Source organism: Castor canadensis, chromosome 11, assembly GCF_047511655.1.
Source record: "Castor canadensis chromosome 11, mCasCan1.hap1v2, whole genome shotgun sequence".
NCBI lineage: Eukaryota > Metazoa > Chordata > Mammalia > Rodentia > Castoridae > Castor > Castor canadensis.
The window spans coordinates 49,153,869-49,179,388 of NC_133396.1; the positions used below are offsets into that span (position 1 = coordinate 49,153,869).

The 25,520-nt window shown below is 37.1% G+C and overlaps 2 pseudogenes; both read left to right on the forward strand.

The window, feature by feature from the left end:
- The first annotated feature begins 19,071 nt into the window (after positions 1 to 19,071).
- On the forward strand, positions 19,072 to 19,803 carry LOC109692050 (stress-associated endoplasmic reticulum protein 1 pseudogene; annotated as a pseudogene).
- Positions 19,804 to 23,584: 3,781 nt separating this feature from the next.
- LOC109692044 (olfactory receptor 1468-like) lies at positions 23,585 to 24,626 on the forward strand (annotated as a pseudogene).
- Positions 24,627 to 25,520: the final 894 nt, after the last annotated feature.

Here is a 25,520-nt window from a genome sequence, read left to right on the forward strand (position 1 = left end):
GCACAAAGCAAGCCTCAGCAAATATAAGAAAATAGAAATAACACAATGCATTCTATCTGTTACAATGCATTAAAACTAGAACTCAACAACAAAAACAACAGCAGAAAATATACAAACAATGGGAAGGGAAGCTGAACAACACATGCTCAATGATTAGAGGGTCATCAATGAAGTAAAAGAGGAAATTAAAAGGCTCCTGGAAGTTAATGAAAATGAAAACATGACCTACCAAAACCTGTAGGACACAGCAAAGGCAGTTCTAAGAGGAAAGTTTATAGCCATGAGTGTATATATTAAAAGGACAAAAAGATCTCACATCAATGACCTAATGTTACATCTCAAACTCCTAGAACAACAAGAACAAGCAAAACCTAAAACAAGCAGAAGGAGAGAAATAATAAAAATTAGGGCTGAAAGTAATGAAAAGAGACCCCAAAAATGATACAAAGAATCAACGAAAAAAAAAAAAGCTGGTTCTTTGAAAAAATTAAAAATATTGAGAGACCCTTGGCAAATCTGACTAAAATAAGGAGAGAAAAAACCAAAATCAGTAAAATAAGAAATGCAAAAGGGGAGATAACAACAAACACCACAGAAATCCAGAAAATTGTCAGAGATTACTTTGAGAACCTATATTCTAATAAATTTGACAATCTTGAAGAAATGGATAGATTTCTAGGTACTTATGATCATGCAAAATTGAACCAAGAGTACATTAATAACCAGAATAGATCTGTAACACCAAATGAAATTGAAGCAACAATAAAGAGTCTCCCAAAAAAGAAAAGTCCAGGACCTGATGGATTCTGTGCTGAATTCTATCAGACCTTTAAAGAAGAATTAATACCAAGTCTCCTTAAACTTTTCCATGAAATAGAAAGGAAGGAACACTGCCTAACTCATTTTATGAAGCCAGTATTATACTCATCCCAATACCAAAGACACATCCAAAAAGGAGAACTGTAGGCCGATCTCCTTAATGAACATCAATGTAAAAACCCTCAATAAAATAATGGCAAACCTAATCCCACAATATATCAGAATGATCATTCACCACAACCAAGTCAACTTCATCCTAGGGATGCAGGGGTGTTTCAACATATGCAAATCTGTAAATGTAATACAGCACATTAGTAAAAGCAAAGACAAAAACTACTTGATCATCTCAATAGATGCAGAAAAAGCCCTTGGTAAGATTCAACACCACTTCATGATAAAGCTCTAAGATAACTAGGAATAGAAGGAAGGTACCACAACGTCATTAAGCTATATATGACAAACCTATAGCCAACATCATACTTAAGAAAAACTGAAACCATTTCCCCTAAAATCAGGAATGAGGCAAGGGTGCTCACTCTCCCTACTCCTATTCAACATAGTCCTGGAATTCCTAGCCAGAGCAATAGACAAGAAGAAGAAATAAAAAGAATACAAATAGGTGAAGAAACTGTCAAAATATCCCTAATTGCAGATGACATGATCCTATATCTTAAAAACCCAAAAACTCCTAGAAACCATAAACAGCTATGGCAAGGTGGCAGGATACAAAATCAACTTACAAAAATCATTAGCTTTTCTATACACCAACAATGAACAAATTGAGAAAGAATATATGGAAACAATTCCATTTACAATAGCTTCAATATACAGGGAGCTCAAAAATTAAACTTTCCCAAAATCAATGAACCAATAAAGAAATAGGCAACTGAACTAAACAGAACTTTCTCAAAAGAAGAAATTCAAATAAAAAAAAAACCATGAAAAAATGCTCACCATCTCTGGCCATAAAGGAAATGCAAACCAAAAACCACACTAAGACTCCACCTCACTCATGTTAGAATTGCTATCATCAAGAACACCATCAACAACAAATGTTGGAGAGGATGTGGGGAAAAAGGAACCCTCATAGACTGCTGGTGGGAATGCAAGCTAGTGCAACCACTCTGAAAACAATATGGAGGTTTCTTTAAAAAGTAAACATAGATCTGCCATATGATCCAGCAATCCCACTCCTAGGGATATGCCCAAAGGAATGCAACACAGGTTACTCCAGAGGCACATTCACAGCCATGTTTATTGCAGCTCTATTCACAATAGCCAAGTTTTGGAAGCAGCCAAGATGCCCCACTAGTGATGAATGGATTAAGAAAATGTGGTATTTATACACAATGGAATTTTACTCAGTCATGAAGAAGAATGAAATCTTGTCATTTGCAAGTAAATGGGTGGAACTGCAGAACATCATCTTAAGTGAAGTTAGCTAAGGTCAGAAATCCAAAACTCATATGTTCTCCCTCATATGCAGACTTAAGACCTAAAACAAATTCAATACTATTATTGGACATGGGTCACACACTAAGGGGAGAACACATACATGAGGAATAGGTAAAGGCAGGAAACCCAAAACTTGGAAGTGTTTGATGTGTCCACCATAAAGGAGTTAATATAGTAACCTTAAAATGACAGAAGTCACTATGGGAAGGTGACTGGGAAGTAGTGAAGAGGTCTGATAAAGATGAATCAATTCAGGTTGTAATATACATGTGCATGGAAGCAATGCTAGCAATCTCGCTGTATACCTATCCTTATGTCAAACTAGCAAAAGCGCTATGTCTTTCTTACTATTGCTTATGTCTTCTCTTCAACAAAATTGGAAAAGAGAGCAGAACATGTTCTGCCTGGAAGCGAGGGGCATAGCTGGGAGAGGGAGTGGGTGGGAGAGGGGGTGGAGGTAAGAAATGGCCCAAACAATGTATGCACATATGAACAAATTAAATGAATAAATAAAAAGAAGTATAGCCCTCAGAAGAATAGGCAATGCTTGTAACAAAATTTGTTTGGCCTTGGGGTTGACATTCAGTCTTTTGTGATACCATTAATTTTCCATGGTATGAAATTTCCAGGGAGGGGACTCATCACAACAGTATTCCCTCTAGTGGATCTTTCCTTAGTTAATAAAGAAATTTGGAGAAAGCCAAAAAAGTTTATTCCCAGGTATTTTATTTTTTGAAGTTATTATGAATGGAATTCTTTTCCTGATTTCTATCTCAGTCTGCTCATTGTTGGTATATAGAAAAGCTACAGATTTTATGTTGATTTTGTATCCTGCTACTGAAGGATGTTTATCAGATCTAGGTGTTTTGTGGTGGAGTCTCTGGGGGTCTTTTAATTGTAGGATCATATCATCTGCAAACAAAGATAATTTGACTTCTTCATTTCCTATTTGTATCCATTTTATTTCTCTCCTACCTTATTGTTCTAGTTAAGAATTCAAGCTCTATAGTCAAGCCCCTGTCATTAGGAGAAATAATTTCTGTTTTCCCCTGCTCAGTATAATGTTGACTATAGATTTGTCATAAATAGCCTTTTTATGTTATTGAGGTACACCCCTTCTATTCCTAGTTTCTTCAGAGCTTTTATCACGAAATGATGTCTAATTGTATCAAAGGCCTTATCTGCATCTTTTGAGATAATTGTGTGAACTTTGTCTTTGATTCTGCTTGTGTGCTGTATTGTGTTATTAATTACTTATGGGTTTATTTTGTTTTGGTTGTTTGTCTATTTTGTGGTACAGGGACTACACCTTGAGCCACTCCACTGGCTCTTTTTTGTGATGGGTTTCCTCCTGAGTAGCTAGGATTACAGGGAAGGCCACTGGTGCCCAACTTGATTGCTTATGTTGAACTATCCTTGCATCCCTGAAATGAAACCATTTTGATCATGCACGTGATCTCTTTAATAAGTTCTTGAATTTGGTTTGCAAGTAATTTTATTGAGAATTTTTGTATCTATATTCATTAGCGAAATTAATCTATACTTTTCTTTCTTTCTAGTGTCCTTGTCCAGTTTTGGTGTTAAGGTAATACGAGCTTCATAGAATGAGTTTAATAGCATTCCTTCCCTTTCTGTTTTATGGAATAATTTGAAGAGCCTTGGTGTTAGTTCTTTTTTAAAGGTCTGCTAGAATTTGGTGGTGAATCTGTCTGTCCCAATGATTTTCTTTGTTGAGAGACTCTTTATTGCTACCTAAATCTCATTTCTTCTTATAGATATTTAATTGGTTATATCCTGTTGTTTCAATTTTGGTGGGTCACACATCTAGAAATTAATTCATGTCTTCTAGATTTTCCCATTTATTAAAATATAACTTTTAGAAGTATACCATAATGGGCCTCTACATTTCATTGGTATTTATTATGATATCCCCTTCTTCATCTTGAAGATAAACTCATCAGATTCACATCACACATCTCAGTATAAATGCTAAAAGCCAGAAAATCACAGAATGGTATATTTCAAATCCTAAGAGTAAATAATCCAGAAAGTAATTTTACTGTATTGGAAAAGTTTTCCTCTAAAAATGAATGTAGAAATAAAGACCCTCTAAGAAAAGCTCGAACTGAATCAATTCATGAACAATAAGCTAGCATTCCTAAAGACATTTAAAGAAATCTCATGCATAGTTGTAGAAGTAAAATAGTCACAAACATGAGAAGTCATGAAAGAAAAACTTCACAAGAGGAAAAATGAGAATTAGGAAAGATTCCAATATTTCAACAGAATAAATTAGCTATCTCCTCTGATTAAATAAGGGATAAAGAAAAGAACAGACAGTGTTCAAATCAACTAGAAAAAAAACAACAAAATTACAGAATTCAGCAAATAGCTATCTATACTAATCCTAAATATAAATGATCTTAACTCTCCAATTAAAAGACTCAGACTGGCTGTTTGGATTAACAGACCAAGATCCAACTGTTGGCTGTCTGCAAGAAACACACCTCACTGACAAAGATACAGACTTAATGTGAAAGGATGGAAAACAATATACCAAGCAAATGGAATCCAAAAGCAAGTTGGAATAGCTGCACTCATATCTGACAAACTAGATTTCAAGCCAAAATCATTCTGAACAGATAAAGAGGTTACTAAGCATCAATAAAGGGGACAATTCATCAGGAAGATGTAATTGTAGAAATATATGCACTGAACATAATTTCACCCAATTTCAAAAAAACACTACTAAACATACAAGAATAGATATATCCAGACACAATAATATTGGGTGGCCTAAATACCAACAGTTTGATCACACAGGAAAAAATGAACACAAATCATCAAAAGTAAACCTCTTCGTAGATTAAAATGACTTAAAGGACATCTACAGAATATTCCATCTGATATCTGCAGAATACAAATTCACCTCAGCAGCCCATGAAACATTCTGTAAAATAGATCACATTTTAGACAACAAAAGAAGTCTCAACAAATACAAAAAGTTAAAATAATTTATTGCATTTTGTCATATAATAATGTAATAAAATTAGACATCAAAAGAGAAACTACACAAACTATATAAACACATGGAGATTGAACAATTCCTTTTGAATGATCAGTGAAGGAAGAAATTTTAAAATTCCTAGAATCAAGTATAAATAAAAACACAACTTGGAGAGATCCAAGATGGCGACTAGAGGGAGGAAGCAGACAGCATGAGATTCATAAATCAAAAATCTTCCTGAAACATTGGAGCCACACTTGGCAGAAAAAAAACTACCAAAAATAAGCAAAACTCCAACACCCCAAACCCCTAGCCTGCACAAAGCTTCTCCACATCATGTTACACTGAGAAACCAAGAGGGATCCCACACTGCCAGACACTGGCTCCAAACCTGCTTGGGAGATGCAGACCAACAGGTGAGCAAATAAGCAGCACACAGTACTCCCACAGCCACCACTGGGATAAACCAGCATATCCCCCTGTACACAATGACTCCTGCCCCACAAAAAATAGCTGAATAATAAACAAGGAACTGAAAAGGACATGCAGCAGAGAGGGCAGGGTGCTTTGCACGTACTGGAAGTGGGGAGGAACAAAGAGCTGCTCTCCAAGCAAACTTTCAGTAAACAAAGCCTGCAAAAGAAGATGGCAGGCAAGCCCCTATACTTGAGAAGTGGGGAGGAGCAAGGAGATGCTCTCCACGTGAACTTTCAGTAAACAGAGACTGCAAAAGTAGCTGGCAGGCAAGCCCCTACACCAGAGAAGGGGGAAGGGGCAGCTCTCCATGCAAACTTTCAGTAAACAAAGCCTGCAAAAGTAGACAGCTGAGCTGCTGTCTTAAATAGGACAGATAGCAGTTCACAAAGCTGTCTCCTGACCTAACCACCTGGTGAGACAACAACAGAGCTACTGCTTAAATGCCAACACCAGGACTGGATGCTGAAGGAGTAACAGCAGAACTACTTAGACTGAAACTTCATTGTTCCTGAACCTGGAATTTTTTTAATTTTTTTTCTTCTTCCTTTTTTCTCTTTCTCTCTAAGTACTTGTCTTGCTCACTGTTGGTTAGTACTCCACCTCTCCCTGTTGATTTCTTTGGTTCTCTATTTTTTTTCTTTCTTTCTTTTCTTTCTTTTTCTTCTTTCTCTTCCTTTCTTGGTCTCATTACTTTTACTATTGTAAGTTAGCTAATACTAAATTACACAAAGAACAGGGATAGAAACAGCACCAAGTGTAATGATGGGAAGATGAAAAAGGGATGGAAACCATTCTCCCTCCAAAAATAAATTAGTACAGGATTCAGAGTGAAATGAAGAAAATGGATACCCAGTTCTAGACCCCAACAAAACAAAGATAGACTATCCCAAGGAACCCAATAAAGCCCACAAGAACATACTGAAAGAAGAAATCACCAAGAATTTCATGGATATTTTACTAGACAAGGTCAACCAAAACGTTGAGGAGGCACTCAAGAAATTCCAAGACAAAAAAAAAAAGAATATGACAAGACACAAAAAAAAAAATAAGTGAACTCATAGGAGCCCTAAATAAATAGCAAAGTGAAACAGAGAACACCATAAATAGAGAGATAAGTGAATTAAGGATGAAAATTGACAATATTAAGGAGGAAATAACCCATGATATGGAAAACATCAGAAAAATGAATGAAACAGAAATACAAAACACAATGGAAGGCCACTCCAGCAGAGTAGAACAAGCAGAAGACAGAATCTCAGAACTTGAAAATGAAATGGAAATTAAAGGAAAAACTGAAGAATTATTACTCAAACAACTCAAAACCTGTGAAAGGAATATGCAAGAACTCACTGACTCCATCAAAAGACCAAACCTGAGAATCATGGGTATTGAAGAAGGAGAAGAGGTGCAAGCAAAAGCACATAACATATTCAATAAAATAAAAACAGAAAATTTCCCAAATCTAGAGAAAACTATGCCCATTCAGGTACAGGAAGCCTCCAGGATACTAAACAGACTTGATCAAAATAGAACTACACCATGACATATTATCATTAAAACAACAAGCAAAAGACTAGGGAAAGAATACTGAAGGCTGTAAGAGAGAAAAAACAAATAACATACAAAGGTAAACATATCAAAATAGCAGATTTCTCAACAGAAACCTTAAAAGCAAGAATAGCATGGAGCGAGGTCTTCTGGGCACTGAATGAAACTAACTTCAACCCTAGGATACTCTACCCAGCAAAACTATCATTCAAAATAGATGGAGCAATAAAAGTCTTCACTGATAAGCAGAAGGTAAAACAATATATAACCACCAAGCCACCATTATAAAAGATTCTTCAAAGAATCCTGCACATAGAAAATGAAAGCATACAAAACCATGAAAGGGCAGGCAGTACCAAACCACAGGAGAAGAAAAGGCAAGAAAGTAGAGAGTAACATTGATTAAGCTGTGCACAATCAAACCCTTAAACAACAAAGACAGCTAAATGACAAGAATCACCACGTACCTATCAATACTAACAATGAATGTTAACAGACTTAATTTCCCCATCAAAAGACACCATTTGGCAAACTGGACTAAAAAGTAAGATACAACAATCTGGTGCTCACAGGAGATCCATCACATCGACAGAAACAAACACTGGCTTAGGGCGAAAGGCTGGAAGAAGATTTACCAAGTCAATGGCCCCTGAAAACAGGCAGGGGTAGTAATACTTATCTCAGAAAAAGTAGACTTCAAACTTGCATTGATCAAACAAGATAAAGAAGGACATTCCATGCTAATAAAAGGGGAAATACACAAAAAGGAAATAACAATAATCAACCTATATGTACCCAATGTCAATGCACCCAATTTCATCAAACGTACTCTGAAAGACATAAAAACATATATAAACTCCAAAATAGTGGTAGTAGGAGACTTTAATAGCCCCCATCACCAATAGATAGGTCATCCAAACAAAAAAAATCAATGAAGAAATCCTAGATCTAAATCATGCCATAGATCAAATGGACCTAGCCGATGTCTACAGAATATTTCATCTAACTCCTGCACAATATACATTCTTCTCAGCAGCCAAGGGAACCTTCTCAAAAATTGATCATATCTTAGGGCACAATGCCAGCCTCAGCATATATAAGAAAATAGAAATAATACCATGCATTCTATCTGATTCCAACACATTAAAACTAGAACTTAACAACAAAAACAACAGTAAAAACATGCAAACAGTTGGAAGCTGAACAACACATTGCTCAATGATCAATGGGTCATTGATGAAATAAAAGAGGAAATTAAAATGTTCCCAGAAGTTAATGAAAATGAAAACATGACCTACCAGAACCTATGGGACACAGCAAAGGCAGTCCTAAGAGGAAAGTTTATAGCCATGAGTGCACATATTAAAAGGACAGAAAGATCTCAAATCAATGACCTAATGCTACATCTCAAACTCCTAGAAAAACAAGAACAAGCAAAACCCAAAACAAGCAGAAGGAGAGAAATAATAAAAATAAGGGCTGAAAGTAATGAAATAGAGAGCCAAAAAAATACAAAGAATGAATGAAACAAAAAATTGGTTCTTTGAAAAAATAAACAAGATTGACAGACCCCTGGCAACCTGACTAAAATGAGGAGAGAAAAAACCAAAATCAAAAATCAGAAATGCAAAAGGGGAGATAATAACCAACACCACAGAAATCCAGGAAATTGTCAGAGATTACTTTGAGATTATATTCTAATAAATTTGACAATCTTGAAGAAATGGACAGATTTCTAGATACTTATGACCAAGCAAAATTTAACCAAGAGGACATTAATAACCAGAATAGATCTATAACACCAAATGAAATTGAAGCAGCAATAAAGAGTCTCCCAAAAAAGAAAAGTCCAAGACCTGATAGATTCTGTGCTGAATTCTATCAGACCTTTAAAGAAGAACTAATACCAATCCTTCTTAAACTGTTCCACAAGATAGAAAGGGAAGGAAAACTGCCTAACTCAATCTATGAGGCCAGTATTACACTAATCCCAAAACTGGACAAAGACGCATCCAAAAAAGAGAACTACAGCTCAATCTCCTTAATGAACATCAATGCAAAAATTCTCAATAAAATAATTCCAAACCACATCCAACAACATATCAGAAAGATCACTCACCATGACCACATTGGCTTCATCCCAGGGATGGAGGGGTGGTTCAACATATGCAAATCAGTAAATTTAATACAGCACATTAATAGAAGCAAACACAAAAGCTACTTGATCATCTCAATAGATACAGAAAAAGCCTTTGATAAGATTCAACACCACTTCATGATAAAAGCTTTAAGAAAACTAAGAATAGAAGGAATGTACCTCAACATTATAAATGCTATATATGACAAACCTATAGCCAACACATACTTAATGGGGAAAAACTGAAACCATTTCCCCTAAAGTCAGGAATGAGACAAGGGTGCCCACTCTCCCCACTCCTATTCAACATAGTCCTGGAATTATTATTATTATTATTTATGTAATGCAAATAGGTAAAAAAAAAACTGTCAAAGTATCCCTACTTGCAGACACGATTCTATACCTCAGAGACTCAAAAAACTCTACCCAAAAACTCCTAGACACCATAAACAGCTTCAGCAATGTAGCAGGATATAAAATCAACTTACAAAAATCAGTAGCCTTTCTATACACCAACAATGAACAAACTGAGAGAGAATATAGGAAAGCAATTCCATTCACAATAGCCTCAAAAAAAAACAAATGCCTAGGAATAAACTTAACAAAGGATGTGAATGACCTCTACAAGGAGAACTACAAACCCCTGAAGAAAGAGATTGAGGAAGACTACAGAAAGTGGAAAGATCTCCTGTGTTCATGGATTGGTAGAATCAGCATAGTAAAAATGGCTATACTACCAAAAGCAATCTACATGTTCAACTCAACTCCCATCAAAATCCAAATAACATTCATCACAGAGATTGAAAATTGAACCCTAAAGTTTATTTGGAAGCACAAAAGACTGTGAATAGCCAAGGCAATATTGACGAAAAAGAGCAACACTAGAGGTATCACGATACTAGTCTTCAAACTATACCACAGAGCCACAGCAATAAAAACAGCATGGTTCTGGCACAAAAACAGACATGAAGACCAGTGGAACAGAATAGAGGACCCAGATATGAATTCACACACCTAGGCCCACCTCATTTTTGACAAATGTGCTAAAAACATATGATGGCGAATAGACAGCCTCTTCAAGAAATGTTGCTGGGGAAAATGGTTATCTGCCTACAGAAAACTGAAACTGGATCCATGCCTATCACCCTGTACTAATATCAACTCTAAGTGGATTAAGGACCTTAATATCAGACCTGAAACTCTGAAGTTAGTACAGGAAAGAGCAGGGAATACTCTGGAAGCAATAGGTATAGGCAAAGACTTCCTCAGTAGAATTCCAGCAGTCCAGCAACTAAGAGAAAGGATTGACAAATGGGACTACATGAAATTAAAAGCTTCTGTTCAATGAAAGAAATGGTCTCTAAACTGAAGAAACCACTCACAAAGTGGGAGAAAATGTTCACTGGTTATACATCAGACAAAGGAATGATAGCTTGAATATACAGGGAGCTCAAAAACCTAAACTCCCCAAAAAGAAAAGATGTTCAGATGAGGAGCTGAAAAAGGAAATCTGATCTTGGCAACCTGGATATGCCCTTCTCTTTGTCCTGCTCAGATGATCCTGGAAAATGTACAACTACAAGCTGCTGTTTCATGCAGTCTCATTCCTTTCATTCTTAAGTTATCCCCAGATTTTATCATTATAAAATATCATTTTGGGATTATTATAAATAGTGTTTCTATGAACATTCATTCACAAACATGTGTTTATATACCACAATTTCTTATGTGTATGTCTAGGAGTAGAATTTGTGAGTCATACAGTAATTTTATTTTTAACTTTTTCAGGGATTGCCAATAAGTTCTCCAAAGAAACTGCATCATATCATTTGCCACTGGCAATATAAGAGTTTGAATTTTTCCACATTCTCAACAAAACTTATTTTCCATTTTCAAAACCTAAATCTAGCTAGTGGGCGAATACCCAATTCCAAGGTCACAAAGATTTATCTCTGTTATCTTTTGAGTGTTCTATAGAGCTAGCTCTTACATTTACGTCTTTGACACATTTAGGTTTAGTTTTGGTAATGGTGTGAAGTAAGATTCCCACTTTACTCTTTTCCATGTGACTATCCTGTGGTCCCACCACCACTTGTTGAAAAGACTGTTCTTTCAACATTGATAGACTTGGCATTCTAGTAGAATATCAATTGATCACACCTATTTGTGTTTATTTTTGGGCTCTCAATCTATTCCATTAACTACTATGTCTATCCTTACATCTGTTTTGTACTGTAGCTTTATAGTAAATTTTCAAATGAGATGAGATGAAGCATCTAACATTGATTATTTGGGATAGTTACAATGCCTTGTAAATCCATGGGCATTTAGAGAGTTTTTCCATTTCTTCAAAAGAACCACTGGATTTTTGATAAGGATGCACGGAATTTATAGATTGCTTTTTATATTATTTCTACCTTAACAATGTTAAGTCTTCCTAACCATGAACACAATATTTCTTTCCATTTATTTAAATGTTTCATTTCTCCAGCAATATTTGTAGTTTTCCAGACCTAAGCTGGCACCTCCTTGGTCAAATTTAATACTAAGTTTTAATGCTTTTGAATGCTATTATAAATACAGTCGTATTCTTAATCTCATTTTCAGGTTTTTTATTGTCAGTGTATAGTAACTGAAGAGATTTTTGTGTGTTGATCTTGTACCCTATAACTTTACTGAATTCATCTACTATCTCTATTTTTTTATTCCCTAAGATCTTTTTATAAACTGGCTCAGGCTATCTGTGAATAAACATTCTATTACTTGAGCCACAGACTCAGTCCATCTCTGCTTCTTTGCATAAATTTACTTCTTTGTCAATTTCGCTTTTTAATCTTTTTTCCTAGTTTTCCTACTTTCTCTGGCTAAAATTCCAAATGATTTGTTGAATAGCAGCAATGAAAACAGTCTTTGTTCTTGTTTCTGATCTATAGCAATGTTTTCAGTCTTTCACTACTGAATATGAGGTTAGTATTCATGAGTCCCCATAAATGTCCACTACAATTTTGATAAAAAATTCTTTCCATTCCAATTAATCTCTGGCTCCTGAGTAGCTGCGATTAAGATGTGAGCTACTGTGTCTAGCCTGCTAGGAGATATTTGACAATACACTAGCACACAAATTGGTAACATTAATGAGTGCATGTTACATACATGGTAACATGCTAAAACTTTATAATAGTAATGTCTGTGTCAGTCCTCACAAAAATGCTATGAAGTTTTGCTGCTCAAGTAGCTAGGAGGATAGGTGTGAGTGGATAGATGATTACCAGGTCTGGATAGGTGATTACCCAGACCTGGTAACCATCATTCTATTTACTGCTTCTTTGTTTGTTTATTCATCTTCTTTCGTTTGGGGGAAAAATGGGGATTGAAGTAAGGGTCATGTACTTGCTATGGAAGCATTCTACCACTTGAGCCACAGACTCAGTCCATCTCTGCTTCTTTGCATTTAATTTTTTTTTAGATTCCACATACAAGGGAGACTATTTGTTTTTATGTGTCTGGCTTATTTCTTTCACATACTGTTTCAGGTTCAAACCATGTTGTAATAATTACAAAATTCTTTCCTTAAAAATTAATAGTATTCTATTTTGGATATATTGTACCTTTCTTTATCCATTCATCTATTAATGGACACAGGTTGATTGCATAAATTGGCTGTTATGAAAATGTTGCAATGAATGTGATGAATGTGGGAATGCAGACTATGTATTCTGATTTCAATCTTTTTAAAACTCTGTCAATATGAATAGTTAGGTAACACAGGAGAGTATATATGAGAGAGAGAGAGAAGAAAACAGTTTGAAGCCCAAGAAAAGATGCCATCAAAAGGTAAAACAGATGGACCTATGGCAGACTGGCAACTCTAGCTTCAAGATAAGCCCACACTCCCACAAGACTTAAGCCCAGTGAGGGATATTCGTGACAGTGATTGCTCTGGTGTGGAAGGATATTCTTGGCAAAGAAGGACATTTTGTTGCTCCCCTAATCTTAGAAGGAGTTATCAAGGCACCAACTTGAGAGGGACTATTATATGCTGCCAGGAGGGAATACAATTGTTTGATGCTCAGGCAGACAGAAACAATGCACGAAGCTTGTGGTTGGTTTAAATTCAGCCTCTAGGGCCTTCATTCTGCTCTCTGAACTGACTGCTAGGAGATTTCAGAGCCCTGCACACAGACTCTCCAAATCATGTGATAGCCACGGCCTCCAACACACAGGGAAGAAACTTGTTTGGCAGGGTCTGAAAGCACTAAGACACAATCCCTGGAGCTGAATCCTGGCATATGTTGGGTGACAGTTGAGATTGAAGGCCCAGAGTCTAGACCCACTCAATCACAAAACATGTGCATCCCACTCCTCAACATAGGAATGTGAACTGCTGGACAAAGTCGTGTGAGTTAAGACCAGCAAGCAGAGTGACTAGGTTCCTCAGTTCTCCCCAAATAGTGAAGACTTCAGTGCTCTGTTTGCTTCCTCTACTCTCTGAAACATTGGGAGTTACCATGAGGCTTGGATGGTTGCTGCCCACAGGGACACAAACTAGGGGTAGTGTGAAACAAGGGGGAACCTGTCTTGCCTATAGTCTATAAAGTTCCCTGCAGCCAAAAGAAGCTCCAAGTACATAAAGAAAGGTAGCTTCCATGTGAAATCAGCCCAGAAGTAGACAACTAATCCTCCTACATGAGACTCTAGGTAGATTACTTCAATCTGAGCAGTATTGGGAATCAGGCCTAGTGCCCAGAGCACATGGACAAATGCTTGGTTAACTGAGCAACCCTCAAAGACCAGTGATGAGAAATAAGACCTCAACTTGGCCACTACAGAGTACTACATGAACAATGAGACTATTTCAACTGAAAGAGTACAGGTGAATAAAACATCCAACAAATGACTTAACCTACCATGTATAAATTCCAACATAGAAACACAAGTACTATGAGAAAACAAGGGAACATGTCTCCTCCAAAAGTCAATAATTCCATGAAAAGGGACTGAAATGATGGTGAAATGATGAAATTTCAAACAATGAACTCAAAAGAACAATAAGAATGATTAATGAAATTAAAGAGGACATGGATACCGACCTGAATGAATTCAAAGAGAATACAAAAAACAGCTGAAGGAACTCTAAGAGAATTTTAAAAATCTGAATGAAATAAGGAAGACAACACAGAATGTGAAAGAGGATTTCAACAAAGATACAAAACCTGAAAAAGTCATTTTGAAGTTCAGGAAATACAAAGTTCAAGAACCCAACTAAAACTCAGTTGAACGTCTTGTTAATAGGATGGAACAAGTTGAAAATTGAGTATCAGGGATTAGAGATAAAGTAGAATAATTAGACCAATCAGCCAAAGACAAAGAAAAAATACCAAGGAACTATGAAGAGAACATGCAAGACCTCTGGAACACCACCAAAAGACCAAATGGTCTTTCCTTTATACCTATGGGTACAGAAGAAGGAGAAAAGGTAGAAGCTAAAGGTATAGAAAATATATTCAATGAAATAAGCAGAAAACTGCTCTGAACTTGAGAAAGACAAAGTCATCCAGGTATAGAGACTTTCAGAACACAAAATAGGCAAGATAAAAAGAAATACTCCTAAGCATCTCCCTTTTCTCACACAAGATACATAAATCAACTCAAAATGGACCAAAGACTTTCTTGTACATATTCTAACTGTAAAAGTATTAGAAGAATACACAAAGGCAATGCTCCATGACTTTGATCTGGACAATGATTTCGTGGAGATGAGGTTAAAAATTATAGGCAACAAAAGCAAAAATAAGACATAAGATTGCATCAGACTTAAACTTTTCTCTATAAGCATAGCAACAAACAACAAAACAAAAACACACAGAATAGGAGAAAATATTTATAAAACATTATCTAGAAGGGGTTATGTTCAAGGAACTGAAACAACTAATAGGCAAATACCCCAGTAGCCTGATTTTTAATAGGGAAAAGGACATGAACAGACATTTCTCAAAAGAAGGCAAGCAACTGGACAACATATATATGGAAAAATGCTCAAAACTAATAATCTGGGAAATGCAAATTAAATCCTCATGAGGTATCCCCTTACACCTGTTAGAATGACTGTAATCAAATTGATGAAAGGTATGATAAAGAAGTGAAAAGAGATTCTTTGCACACTGTTGGTGACCATGTAAATTAGTGCAGCTGTTATGGGAGCAATATGGAGGTTAGTCAGGAAAAGTAAAGGGGAACTACAATATGAATCAGTTATGCAACTCCTCAGTCAGACTCTTAAGTCTCCCACGTCCATTACATCATTATTCATAATGGCCAATAGAGGGAAGCAATCTAAGTGTCAATGGATGAATGGATAAAATAATGTAGCACATACACACTACAGATAATATTCAGACTTAAAAAGGAAGAAAATGTTATCTCTGGCAACAACATTGTGTACCTGGGCACATTACACTAAGTGAAAGAGCCAGGAAAATTTTAGATGGCAGCAAATTTTTTAGATCTATTGCTCAGAATGACTACAGTTAATAAAAAGTAGTGTAAACCACAAAATGCAAAGAGAATAAATATAAACCATTCCCACCATAAAAAGTTAAGTACTTGAGGTGTGTAAATTAGCTTAATTTAATAATTTCATAATGCATATATACATAAATGTGATAATATACCCAATGATAATTATAATTATTATTTATAAATTAAAAGTTAACAAAATAAATGAAAACCTTTTTAAGACCACAAAATATATGTGAAATGTGTATCAAAAAACACTGAAAAAGAAATTAAAGAAGAACTGAGGAAATGAATAGATATCCATGTCCACGGATTAGAACTCACTATTGTGAAGATATCCTTACATCTGAAACAGATCTAAGGATTCAATAAATTTATTATCAATATTCCAAAAGGAAGTTTTGTGTGAAAAGAGGTAATCTTATTATAAATTTATATGAAAGGAATTGAAACTGAAAAAAATTCATCTTGGAAATGCTCAGTTCCTGGATTTCAGATTTACTATTAAGTTATAATAATCAGGAAAGTGTCATGTTAAGAAAGGATAGAAATACATATCAGAATTAAGAATATAGAACAGTACATAGAAGACTGAAATTGATCCACTCATGTATTTTTTTCTTTTATTATTCATATGTGCATACAAGGCTTGGGTCATTTCTCCCCCCTGCCCCCACCTCCTCCCTTACCACCCACTCCGCCCCCTCCCTTTCCCCCTGACCCCCTCAATACCCAGCAGAAACTATTTTGCCCTTATTTCTAATTTTGTTGTAGAGAGAGTATAAGCAATAATAGGAAGGAACAAGGGTTTTTGCTGGTTGAGATAAGGGTAGCTATACAGGGCATTGACTCACATTGATTTCCTGTGCGTGTGTGTTACCTTCTATGTTAATTCTTTTTGATCTAACCTTTTCTCTAAACTTGATTGTGAGATGGATACATGACTATGAATTTACAAAAATCTATTTAATTGCACACTTTACAGAGGTGAATATATAGGTATATTCTTGGAGGGAAAGTAACACCAGTTTTGCTGAATTAGATGTTGAGCCTACTATTCAGTCATTTCTGGTTCTTATGTAAACCAGTGTAAAAGATCAGAGGTGTCATTCTCACCGATCTGATTGATAATGATTGCCAAGAGAAAACCTGGTCACTTTAGAGAACCTGACCAGGGAGAACTGGGTTTGAAATTCTGGTGATATCCATAGGCACCACTTAGTAGATCCATATCCAAAATTGTCAATATAATCTATAATAATCCAATAAAGGCAAGAGCTACAAGGATGAAGATTTGTTAGAAATGAAAGTTTGCATGGTATTGCCTGGAACAGCATCTTATCAAGACAGTTACTGCAGATGCAAGGCACAGGTAGTGGAAACAGGAGTTGTGAATGCTACCTTTAGCATGATAAATGGAAAGGGCACAGAATACACCATTAGGAGTTAAGCCGACACAGAAAGTGCATGGATGATGGTGGTGTTGGGTGCTCTTAATATTTTCATAGAGACGTATGGAGCTTTGGGGTGTGAATCTGGGCTTCCTTGTTTATCTTTACCCAAGGAAAAGTTGACCTTGATCTGAGGCAATGCTTTTATTGCTATCCTTTTTCATATAGTGGCATATAAACCCATATGGGTCATAAAAGTATTGTTTTTATATTATTATGTTTACCTCTTCAAGAGCATCTGTAGAAATGTACTCAAAGACTGTGGCTTGGAAATCTTTCCGAAGCATGTATTTTTCATGGTGGCTCTCTGCTACAAAACTTAGAGTGACTTCTTATGCCAACCTTTAAACTCCTCTGATAATTTGAATAATTCTCAGTGTGGTTTCAGAATGCTTTGGCAGTTTTCCAAGACTTTTCACCTGCCCTCTCAAAAAGCATGCTATAGTCTCATAGAATTCCAATCCCTTTCGTAAGTAGTCAAGGAGTCAGCATCCATCCATGACTTCTCTGCATCCCCATCTTCCCCAAAACAATACTCAGGTGTGATCAGAGATTATAATGAATTAGTCACCACTACAGGACTCTGAGAGAATCGATCCGAGAGAGGTCCAGGGTAATTGCTTTTTCTTTAATGAGTCATCTGCTCTCCTCTGGGATGCAGAGCCTCTTAGGCCCATGGCTGACTGGAAGGGAGGAGTGAGAAGGGATGGTGCAGACATAGGTCATGAATACAAAGACTGTTACTTCCTGTGCCTATAATGAATAAAAGGGAGCCAAGTCTTAGGTCATCATCCAGGAGTCAGTCTCAGACCTTCTAGGTGAGTTTTGAGGAGGGAAATTGGGCTGACTATTACTGTCTTTCCACAATGAGAGTTTTGATTTACTATGCCGTATGGTGTTCTGCAGGACAAATTTTCAGTTATAATGCCTTGTCTATTTGCCATATTTTTGCCGCCCAAGACTGCTACATTGTAGAAGTATTTTGATTCATAGCCACCTTGCATAATCTTTTTATTAATGCGAGGGTGCATTACTATTACCTCCTTGCAAGGTATTCTCCCAGGATCTCATCGTCTCAACATAGTAACAGTTCTGTGGGATACGGTTCAATACAGCAGTTTTTAAGCCTTCTTCTATTTTGCTTTCAACTCAGAATCATAATAAATTTGAGACAGATTCAGAGATGATGATTAAATTAGTCTGAGGAATTTAGTAATCTATATTTGAATGGCAATGTATATACTTGCACCTCAAGTGCAATCCACTGACTGAGTAAATTGTTGCAGAGTATTGACATCATCTGGGTTCATTTAAGTGTAAAAACTGGGCTACAGAAGCCGCATCACTGTTTACACAAGTAAGATGACTTGCATGTAGAAATGCAAGAGAGATCGAGGATGCGGACTGCACTGTCCAGTTGTTGCGTCTCCTTCCTCTTTGGCTCCACGCTCCCGGCTCGAGGGTGGCCCGGAGGCCTGGTCTCCTCCTCGGCGCGCGCGCCTCGCTCATATGGTCACTCGGAACGCTCAGCCTCGCGGCCGCGGCCACCACCTGGTTCAGCGACAGCCGCCTTGCGCGGGCGGCCCCAGCGGGGAGGCAAGCGAGCGAGCAAAGTTTTAGAGAGCAAGTGAGAGAGCGAGCGAGAGAGTGAGCGAGGCCGAGGGCGCCCGGCGGGCGGTGGCGCCGCGAGCATGGTCGCCAAGCAGCGGATCCGGATGGCCAAGGAGAAGCACAGCAAGAACATCATCCAGCGCGGCAATGTCGCCAAGACCCCGAGAAACGCCCCCGAGGAGAAGGCGTCCTTGGGACCCTGGCTGCTGGCGCTCTTCATTTTTTGTCGTCTGCGGCTCGGCAATTTTCCAAATTATTCAGAGTATCAGGATGGGCATGTGAAGTGACGTGACTGACCTTAAAATGCTTCCATTCTCCTGTGAATTTTAACTTGAACTCATTCCTGATGTTTGATACCTAGTTCAAAATTCAGTAAAGCATCCTGCCTCAGAATGACTTTCATATCATCCTTCATGTGTCATTCCAAGGTTTCTTCACAAGTCATTCCAGGTTTTTCTAGTCCGTACCACAGTGCCTTGCAAAAGCGCCACAGGAATAAAGCAATAAAATCTGATACTAAACTCCAGTCAGTAGTGGACCCTGCTTATTCAGTCAGTCAAGAGCAAGTTCTTCATGTGGTTGTTAAAACCCTGTGCAGTATGGGTAATTAAGTCTGTGCAGTCAGGGTCTAGATTTTGTTAACTCTAATGTGTAAATGCAATTAGCTTAATTTAAAATTTGGAATCTTAAGGTTTTTATATAGCTAGACACTCTATTACTCTTTTGAATTGAAAGCACACTCCATTATAGGGTCAAGTAATGTCCTTAAATAAGGTGCTTACCAATGGAGCAGCTGCACAGTTGGCCAGTTTTACCACAACCATTATCACCTAAAAATTTTTAAAAGCTTCTAAATGCATAATATAAGCAGAGATGCTTATAGCCACATCTGTTTTAACAATATCGTTTTTATTACACTACCTTGGATTTTGCATGAGTGAGTATAGTAACCGAAATCCCATTTGTAAAAAACAAAGCAAAAAAACTTGGTTGAGCATTTGGTAACTTAATCCATCACTGCGGTTTCACCAAGAGCTACCGTGGTGGAGTGAAGTCAGGAAAGGAGGGTTTGTTTATGTCACATTGATTTAACCAGAATTAGTTTAATACATCAAAGGGGTTTTGCTGGGCTAGACAAAATTCTAGGGGAAAATCTTACCAGAAACACACACCTCATCAGGACTGTTGTCCCATGTGCCATAAGATATCTCAGCATCTTGATAGCACTTTCAATACCAAAAAAAGGCACAGCAACTAAAAGTTACACTTAGTTTGTCAGTGTGCTTCTAGATTTATCACCGAAATGCCCTGAGGGTACTAGATTCATCAGGCTAACGTGGCTTCTGGAATTAAGTGGATTTATTGATAGGAATCAGTCTTAAGTCTTCCTTTGTATGATTTTATGATTACATTTGATCACATTTATGTTCAATATAAATGAACATAATGATTATGATTGATCACATTTTCTTTAATAGTAAGGGTGAGAGTGGTAAGGTAGATTTTGATTTTGTAGTGCTGTTGAAAACTGCAGGTATTTGTATACATAGTCATAACTTGGTGCAAAAAGCCTGAACAGTGTCTGTATTAACGGATGACGGAAAGACTGCTCTGTTTCCTTTGTTAACTGCCTCAGGATCTGTCTTTAGAAATAAGATGTTTTAAGAGGAGCAGAAGGGAATCTACGCCGTCTATCCAGGGTGCGAACCTCACAGGGGATGTGCTACCCCCTCAGCTACTGAGGAGAGCAGCGGGCTAGGACAGAGAGGAACTGAACTGCTGTAACAGGAAGACGACCATTGCCTCTGGCCAGCAGTTTTTACAGAATCGTGACCTGCCCCTTTCACACAGTCAGTCGGCCCCTGGACTTGTTCCCCTCTTTGAAACATCTTGGCTAATGAATTCTACTTTATTGTAACTTTAAAAATGAAAGTTATTGATCTAAATTTATAGCAGGTGCCTTACTCTTTGCTTTTAATCAGATCATTCCATGTCAGAATTTCCCTTGGTTTACTATAGATAATTGGCTTAAAGGTGTTTTTGGTTTTGTTTTTTAAATGTACAATGCTTGAATTAATTTGACTGTTAAATTCCTATAGCTGGCAATTGTTTCACATGTAAAACTGCATTCCCTTTGTATTTCATGTGTATTTTACCAATTGAGTGCATTTTATATTCAAGGTGGATTGTGCATGTTTGGGTAAATGAATGCTGTGTCTGTTTGATTTATGGCTTAAAAATAAAGTTCCTTGATTATTTGAAAAAAAAAAGAAATGCAAGAAATGTTAGAAACACTGTTGTCAGTTATTCTTATGGATAGTTCAGTTTGAAAAAGATGCAATGTCCAGATTTACCAGCTGAAAAAGATGTTAATATCATTAGTTCATCAATGGTGACACCTGCAAGTGGTGTGTCTGTGTTCCCTCTATATATTCCTACAGAGGTATGCATCCTACTGAAACAGGAAAGCATGTTTTGGAGAAACAAGGTGCGTGATTTTCTCCAAATGTTCCTTCTCTCTATACAGCACCACCATAATATTTAAGTATCCAACTGTTAATGCTGCTGCATTAAACACCATCAACAGGGTGAAGATTCCAGCAGGTGGACTCATCTATAGAGTTTAAGTGAAAGAGCTGTCCAAAACTGTTAATGTACCTCCCTCAGATATCTTTGCCAGTTTTGAGATATACTGGAGTTCATTAGTCAGGGTTGTCCACAAGAAACCACAATTCTGTGTGGGGGGGGGTGGGTGTGTATATTTTATGGAAATTTTTTAAAGAAATATTGGGTACTTATAAATCTTAATTCTAGGGGCAGAATTCTGCATTTTTTCTCTTACATCCTTCAATTCATTGTGTGAAGCTTATCATATCGTGTAGGATAATGTACTTTAAATCTACTTAAATGTTAATAACATTACAAAAATACCTCCATAGTACTATCTAGAACTGATATTTAACAAAAAATTGGTATCAGGACCTAGCTAAGTTGCTGTATAGTATGAATGATCACATATACTATAGACATCTGAGGTAAACCTCAGGTGAGGTTTTGAAAAATATGCATGTCTTTTTAAATTTTTGCCATAGTTTATAAAATACTGATCAGATGTTTTCTGACATTGGCATCAATAAGGTCATGTGAATGGAAGCATAGAATTATATTTTCTGTAACTAGTATTACTGAAGTAAGTCCTACATCAGATATACACTAACATTTTTCATAAATGCCAAATTATGTAAACATTTAGTGCTAAATGGTTAAGTGTACTGAATTTATGGTCAGGGAATATTTAAGAGGAATAGTTATTCTAACTTGTTGGTAGTTTGCTACCTTTAAAAATGAAGGAATTTGTGTCTCAGCTGAAGCACCGGCCAACAAATATACTTAAGTAGTATTCTATCCAGGGACCATGTCAGGTGCTGGCCCTGCTGCAGTCATGCAGACAGAAGCAAACTTTCATGCATGGAGTTTACAGTTTGGTAGGAAGTAAGCCAGAAACAATTGATCAATGACCCTGAGTGCTATGGGATGAGTACAGGAGGCTATGGGAAAATGGCAACAGGCTTCACTTGATCTGGGATGTTAAGTTTGTTCAGCAAGTGTCATGTAACACACATGAAGGGGGATGCCATGTGAAGAGGCAACAGAGGAGACAAAGTGATCAGCAGGAAAAACATCAGGGGGTTATAGACAAGAAGCAGGAAATAAGGACTTTCAATCCTAGCCTTACTTCAAAGTGGAATGTATATATCTCTGTGGAGACAAATGAAGCTGTGGAAGTAGGCCCAGATCAGGTAGTAAAGCATCATTTGTGCCCTTGAAAGGACCTGCATATTTATCTTAGGACCAAAGACAATTCCCTGAATCAATATGCAGATCTCCATATACCACACTGTGAACAAAGCAACTGAAAGTGAAGGACATTGAGGTATGGAAATAGGAACATGAATTGAGAGTCTGCTTCATTAGTCTAGGAAAGAAAAGGTGTCATCTTGTTCTAGGAACACGGTCTTATGATAAGGAATGGGTGAAGTAGTAGAAGAATGAAGGAGAGAATCTATATTAGTATGTAGAATTGAATTGAAAGTAAGAAAAAGGAATGAATGAAACAAATTCAAGGTTTCTGATTTAATCCAGAACTCTTAAATAAGTTAGAGGAGAATGAGAAGTTGAGAGAGAGGAAACTGTAATCATGAGTTTCATTTGGGATCTACTGAGTTGAACTTGCCCATAACACACAGAAGGGAAGACAATGATTAAGCAACTGGATACAGAGTTTGGAGGGTGAGTAAAATATTTACACCTATTTTATAAGATATTGTTGCAGATAACTTTTCCTTGGGAGAATATATAGAATTATAAGAACATAGGGTTCTGAAAAATCATCCAAGAACATCAAAATGTAAGATACCCCTAGAACAGAAACCAATTACAGTTGCCTACGAGAAACTAAGCGGTATACAATGTAGGAGATGATAAAGTACTAAAAGATGTTATTGAGAGTTCAGGAAAGCCATTAAAATTTTAGAGATTACAGACATTTGGCATTCAGAGATTATGGTGATGAGGTGAGATCAGTTGTTGAAAACAGAACGTGAACATGAAAATATGTTCTCTTTATTTAGGTTTTAAAGGGACCATGTTAGATATTGAAGACAAAGTACGACAGAAAGGAACCAAACTGTCACCTCAGAGTTCTTCCTCCTGGACCTACCCATCCAGCCAGAGCACCAACACCTGTTCTATGTCCTGTTCCTGGCCATGTACCTTATCACCATCTTGGGGAATCTCCTCATCATTGTCCTCATTCTACTGGACTCCCATCTCCACACACCCATGTATTTGTTTCTCAGCAACTTGTCCTTGTCTGACCTCTGCTTTTCCTCTGTGATCATTCCAAAACTCTTGCATATTACCCTCCATCTCTTATGCAGGATGCCTGACACAAATGTATTTCTTCCTGTTTTTTGCTGACTTGGAGAGCTTCCTTCTTGTGGCCATGGCCTATGACCGCTATGTGGCCATCTGCTTCCCTCTGCACTACACCAACATCATGAGCCCCAAGCTGTGTGTGTGCCTGGTGGTGCTGTCTTGGATGCTGACCATGTTCCATGCCATGTTGCACACCCTGCTTATGACAGAAAGACAGATGTCTTTCTGTGAAGACAACGAGATCCCTCACTTTTTTTGTGATATATCTGCTCTTCTGAAGCTCGCCTGCTCTGACACTCAGGTTAATGAGTTGGTGATGTTTGTTATAGATGGGTTCGTTGGTGTCATTCCATTCCTACTCATCATCATGTCCTATGCAGGAATCGTGTCCTCCATCCTCAAGGTCTTTTCTTCTCGGGGTTTCCACAAGGCCTTCTCCACCTGTGGCTCTCATCTCTCTGTGGTCTCACTATTCTATGGAACAACCTCTGGTCTCTACTTACCTCCACCAGCTAATAATTCTCCTGTGAAGGAGACTACCATGGCTCTGATGTACACAGTGGTGACTCCCTTGCTTATCCCCTTCATCTACAGCCTGAGGAAAGGAGACATGCATGATGCCCTGAGGAGAGTTCTTTGTAAGAGTAAAATCCCCTTCTTCCCATGAGAGTAACACTTAGGAGTTTTGATATAATTTTCTCCAATAATTACATTGATACTTATATTGAAATATTGTTGCAGATTTTTCCCTCACCATGAGATCTTTTCTTAAAAGTACATGTTGTATAATATTTAATACAAAAAAGAAAAGATGTTCAGATGAGGAGCTGAAGTAGGAAATCTGATCTTGGTGTCCTGGATATGCCTCTCTTTGTCCTGCTCAGATGATCCTGGAAAATGTACAGCTACAAGCTGCTGTTTGATGCAATCTCATTCCTTACATTCTTAAGTTATCCCCAGATTTTATCATTATATCCTTTTCCCCTTTGAGTATGGTATCATTTTAAATAGTTCTCTATATTCCTAGATTAAAATTGAATGTTATCCAACTATCTCAACATCATAGCGACATTATAATATCACCTACATGCTCTTTCTGAACAAATTTTAACATTTTATCTCTTAACTTTCCCATATCCCTTCTTTCTTTTCATATCTAAATTGTTTTTCTGACATAAAAACTTTTTTCTAACTCTTTTTACAATAGTGTCATTTAACAAATTATTCATTTATTCACATGTGCATACATTGTTTGGGTCATTTCTCACCCTTCCCCCCTCCCTTATCCTCTCCTCCCCAACCCCCCTCACTTCCAGGCAGAACCTGTTCTGCCCTTGTCTCTAATTTTGTTGAAGAGAAGACATAAGCATAATAAGAAAGACAAAGCATTTTTGCTAGTTGAGTTTAGGATAGCTATACAGAGAGATTCTTAGCATTGCTTCCATGTACAAATGTTTTACAACTCAAGTTGATTCATCTCTAACTGATCTTTACACTGGTTCCTGATCCCCTTCTCATGTTGACCTCTGTCGCTTTAAGGTTTCTATATTAGTTCCTCTGG